Here is a 5,836-nt window from a genome sequence, read left to right as displayed (position 1 = left end):
GAAATGGGCATATTTTCTTGTGTATCTTCGGAGGAGCTTGTATTCAGAAAATGCATTGTTATAATAATTTGAATGAAAAACTATGTTGAAATATTTGCCACCTTTTCTTTCTGTGCTAGTTGTAGTTGAATATAAGGATTGCAATGTCTGAATAATTACTGTCTTGTAATTATGAAGAAAAAGATGTCCCACAAAAAAGTGAACTAATAGAGTTAAAATTTTACTTTTTTTTTTTTTTTTTTTTTTTTTTTTTTTTTTTTTGCTGGTACAGCATCTTTGGAGTATTTATACGCATAACAAAACATGGTAAGATCACAGCAATTTAGGTTAATTTACTATATGGTAGTGTTTTGAAGCCTATTAATGAAGACAAGAAACAGCGGCAGTTCTACCAAAAGGAGGAGGAAGTATATAAAAAAAGCTCAAATTCTAAAAGGTATATCCTATTTTTAGGCGATGGCTAAGAAAGCTAAAATATATAAAATAAAATAAAGAGCTGAGAAAGCGCAAACCATCCTAACGGCCAAGTTAAATAGCCAAGGAAAAATATCCTGATTTTGTGTGTGCTTCTTTCTCCCCGAAATCTTTGAGCCACTCTCTTTTCCAGTACTTCAAACGTAAATCTTTGGTTAGAGATAATAAAGCTGTCCTCCCACCTCCATCCAAACTCTCAGAAAACAAAATGACTTTTTTTCTCCCTTTTAACGAACATTTACAATAGATGCGTGTCCCACCTCTAATTGCATCCCAGCACAGAGCCACGAGATTAACCCCCCCCCCCCTTTTCTTTTAGCCTCACATAATTTACCCTCGCGGAGAAAAAAAATAGATGTAACCTATAAAATCGGAAAAATAGCTATAATTAACCCTATATTTTATGCCTCGGGATTATTCATGCCCGTAGCGAACAGCCCGGCCGCTGCCGCTAATCCAATCAAGGTGTTTCGCGGAGCCCCGCGGCGGCGCGCGGGAGCCGCGCGTCTCTCGTGGAGCAATGGCGCCACCGCGCGGCCCCTGGCGGCACCGCAGCCCCGCGGCGCTTCCCCCTCCGGGCCTGCGGAGAGGGGCCCGCGAGGGCCGGGGCACCGCGACCGCGAAGGGCGGTGAGGAGCGAAGGGAGTGAGAAAGAGGAGAGCTGCTTTTTCCTCTGCACCGCTCAGCGCTGAAAGCGCTCTCTGCGATGCGAAAGCTTCACCATCCAGTCACTCTACTAGCAATAAAAGAGACAAAATGGGGTTGCTTTTGAAAACCTCTATTGTTTCAAATTCCGAGACTAAACAATTGATCATTCTGCTCTGGAGGGGGAAGGCCGGAGCTGTAAACCGATAAAGAGCTTCCCAAGCCCAGACGTCTCGCCAGAACTTAGTGTGTGAGTGTGGGGGGTGCATCTGTGTGGTGGTGGTGTTATTGTACACACGGCTCAGCATTCTGGCAGCCTGGAATTGCTTTAAAGGAAAATAATAATAATAATAATAAAACTGAACAACAACAGCAAAAGAACAAAGGGTATAATCCAGAGTGCTGGATTTTCACAGAAACTGCAAGAGAAGAATAAATTAGCAAAAGTCCCTCCCCACATTTTATCCCCCCCCCCTCTTATTTTTTAACCTACCCCCTCCCATAGGGAAAATAAAAAGGAGGTGAACTTTGTATGTGACTGAAGCAGAAACAAGAGCTTTTACACGTTGGGTTTCCCCACATTCCCAAGTCGTTGTAGTAATTTAGGAGTTCCTGAAAGTTTTCTTGCACTGTTTGCTTTACAGCCGTTTAGTTCCTTAACCTTCAGAAATTTATACCCTATAAAGTTTTATAGCGGTCATATTCTTTTATTGCAGCACACTGCACTGAATTTTCCTTTTTTTATGACAAGTTACTTCCCTTTCTCTCTCTTCCCTCAATAAGCTCCAAGTATCTTTTTTCTTCTTTTGTTTTCTTTTCAGAGCTTCCTCAAAGAAAGGATTTTTTAAAGAAGTGAAATATTGCCCTTTAGAGCGCCCATTATGTTAAAAATTAGTGGAAAAAAAGGTTCTTGGTTATGTTTCTCAGTACCTGCTTCCTGTAGGGTTGAGCAGGTCTCAGTTGTTGTTTGTATATTTGTTGATGTATTAGGTTTTGTTTATTTGTTTGTTTGTCGTTGTTTTTAATATATAGATGGAAACACTTTCCAAGAATTTGTATTTATTCTCAAGCAACAAATTATCAAAAGAATTTAGAGACGAAATTACAGTAACCGCTAAAAGAGTCCTTGAAAAAAGGAACCGCGTGTCAAATCCGAGGTGATGCCAAGCAGGGAAGGCAGGGTGGGGTTTCTCACTGTTTGTTTTGGTTTTCTATTTTTTCTTTAGCAAAGTTTTCATAGGGAAGTAGAAGTATAAAGCAGAGAGAAAGTAATATAAAGCCTACCCACTGTGCACTTCTACTTCTGGTCACCAGAAGTAGATCTTGCTGATGCAAGAATGCAAAAGTTAAAACCTCAAAAAAGAACAAACAAACAAAAAAAAAAACAACGGTGAATGCAATAAGAGATTAACGATCTCTGACTTTAAAATATATATATATATATATATATATATATATATAAATAAAAAAAGAAAGAAGGAAAGAAAGAAAGAAAAAAGATTTAGAAACGCACCAAATCTGCAAAAGACCGAGTAAGCACTTGCTACACTGGAAAGGAATTATTTCCATTTGTCTCTGGACATATTTTTAACCTAAGCAAAAATTGATTCTTATAATACATTTAACGAGACACTAAAGAACGCAGAAAAACGCAATGAAAATATTTATGAAATTTTAGACGAAGCAGTATAACACAATGACATATAGGTACTGTTGTTCTAAAATCGATTTTTATTCTGGAGCATTAAACATCTGTAGAAAATACATCCAGGCTGATGCTACAGAAGACAGTTTTTCCGACATTTTTTAAGTATATTTCCTAATAAAACGAACTAATATTTTAAATTCTATTTTAAAAGAACCTTATGTTGTTGTTTTAAAAATATCTGCTCTTTACCACAACTCTAAAGAAAGTGAAAAGCGTTTCTAAATTCTAGTGTCCGATGGGTTGCAAACATCAATTAAATCATGGGTACACTTCTCAAAAATATAGTAATGTGTATTTAGTGAACTGCAAGCTCAGTTCCAAAAATGAGGAATATATAAACCTAGCAAGAAGCAGATCTAGAAGTTCATTCACCCTTGAGAAGAATCAAATAAAACTGAAATAATTAGGTACTTAAACACACCTAATCATCTTTTTTATTATTTTTTTCATATTCTTTTTTTCTTTCTTTCTTTTTTTTTTTTTTTTTTAATAAATTCGGATTTAAAGAAATGATCCTGCCGCCATTTTTTTTTTTCCAGCTCAGAATATCTGCAACAGCTTTTTTCTTAATTTAGTTTTGAGGAAGGAGTATAGATATTTTGACACAGGGTGAAGTTTAGTTAAGTTTCTCTCTCTCTGGCAACATGATGATTAAATTTTGAAGCCCCCTAAGTTCTGAAGCCCCAGAGGAGCTACTAAATGATGGAAAGCTTCAAAAGAGAAAGTTTAGGCATTAAAACAAACTTTCTGAGAAATTGTCTGACACACTGGTTTCTGGTCGAGTGAAAGATTTTTTTTTCCCTTTTATAAGGAATTGAATTGGTGTAAATTTCGGTGCACCGAGGTGCAACTACTTGTTTCTTATCTCTGGATCATGAAAAGAAGAAACAAACAAAATAAAACAGGAACACTTGGGGGAAAAAATTGTTAAAAAAAAAACAAAAACAAAAACAAAAAACGGAAAAAACGCAGATCTTCCCATCACTTCCTCCCAGGGCAATCTCTGTTCATATCAGATAAAAATGGTCTCAAAAACTAATGCTAAGGATACACAAGTTAGTAGCTTATGAAATCAGATTTGCACTGATTCGTTAACATATACAACAGAAATCGATGTGTCTTCTCTTCCCCACCCATTCACCCAATTAAAACAAGCTACCTTACACTTGCGTTGTTCCTAGAAAGCCTCCTGGCAGCTAAATATACAAATTTGCACACGAAGAAAAAAAAAAAAAAAAAAGAGAGAGAGAGGTTTATTTCGGTATTTTCCATCAACTAACAACTGAAGAACTCTTTGTATACTTAAAAGCCACAATAGAGACAGAAAACGAGCTTCAACATTCACAGAAACACAACCACAAACACATTTTACAATAGCCACCATGTAATCAACTCGTACTAACCCACCCGCCACCCTCTCCCTCCCCCCCCTTCCCAAAACAAAGTTAAGTCTTACAGAGATAAAGGAAAACCAGTCCCTCACGGGCGGTTCAGAGAAACCTCCAGCGGATCTGTCAGATGAGAAACCAGCTCCGTCCGGCATGACATAAGACCTCGTTTGTAAACAATCAGGGTCTATATTTGTTACACTGGATGCTCTTCGGGAAAAGGGTGGGTGAGCGCCGAGCCGCGGAGCCGCCGCGGCCCCCGGTGCCACCCGCGGGCCGGGGCTCCCTCCCAGGGGAGGTGGCGGCCCCGGGGCCGGCCAGGCTCCGGGCCCCGAAGTGAACGGGGTCGCAGTGGGAAAACATGCCGTGAGCTCGCTTCACCACGGAGCAGGCGAAAAAAAACACAACACCGGAGTATTAAAAGCATCTCGTCAAACAGGAGGAGGAAGAAATACACACACTCTATGGTTGGCACTTTATCTCTGCAACAGCCTACTGCTTTAGGAAAAGTCAATTCACAATAAATTATAAATATGCTAGCACTAAGAACACAACCTTTCCCTCTCTTACAGCTCTACTAAGGTAGTTTTTTAACTAGAAAATCCCATTCTTCCTGTCCTCTAAAAGTTAGGAATAAGTTGGCAGGGGTTCTTCCGCCCCCTTTTCTCCTAAATAATTTACAATGCGGCTCTGAGAGTGCCCCCCACACGCACTCTCGTCTCCCTCCTCGTCTTTTCTCCTCTTCCAAGTGACCCAATATAAAGCTACCAGATGAAGATGTTTGCCTGTAAAGATCCTACTAAACTTCCAGGTCAAAGTCACATATCTGCCATGACAAGATTGAAATAAAAATCCCGCATAATAAAACCAACCGAAAAAAAAAAGAAAGAAAAAAAAAAAGGAAAAAGAAAAAGAAAATGAAAAAGAAATAAAGAAACCCAGCGCAGCTGGGAGTTGGGCTGTCACTAACCGACTTGCCCAGTGTAAAGTTGACGAATTGAAAATGATTTGTTGGGTGCAATTAAACGCAAGTCTTACGAATGTGTCTGTCTTGCAGTAGTTTAATTAAATCGTCTGGTTCCTTGGCCACCTCAACGTTTGTATGTCTGTGTGTTTGTGTGTCTGCGTGCACCGGGGTGCTGTGAGTGTTATAGAGAATCTTTGTCCTTACGTGGATAAAGAAAGACAGCGTGGTTTGGTGGAAGCTTGGACCAGAGCTGTTTGTGGCCAGTTTTGTTAGCCGTCTTGCCTTCCATGGAGAAAATGCAAGCAGAGAAATCTGCTGCTCAGACAGGAGCCTGTGTCTATGTAACGCTGTAGGGAGAAGAAAAAATAAAATAATAATAATAATAATAATAAAAGATAATAGAGAAAGACAACAAGAAAATAGAAACAAAACCCAGCATGTGTCTCCAAGGAGGAGCTGCAGTTTTTGCTAAGTTGCCTCATACGTGACAACACTAGGAAGATAAAAATAATAAGCAACATCTCGCATGCAAAGGTGGAGATGGGAAATGGGAAGGTTTTCCCGTTGTTTGGGTTATTTGTATGTTAGCACTACAGTTCGGATGCGCGGCCGCAGAGGCTGGGGAAGGAGGGAGGGGTGCTGCTTTTCTGGTTT

The sequence above is a fragment of the Anas acuta genome, chromosome 25, assembly GCF_963932015.1.
Source record: "Anas acuta chromosome 25, bAnaAcu1.1, whole genome shotgun sequence".
Classification (NCBI taxonomy): domain Eukaryota; kingdom Metazoa; phylum Chordata; class Aves; order Anseriformes; family Anatidae; genus Anas; species Anas acuta.
Note: the sequence above shows the minus strand (reverse complement) of the source record.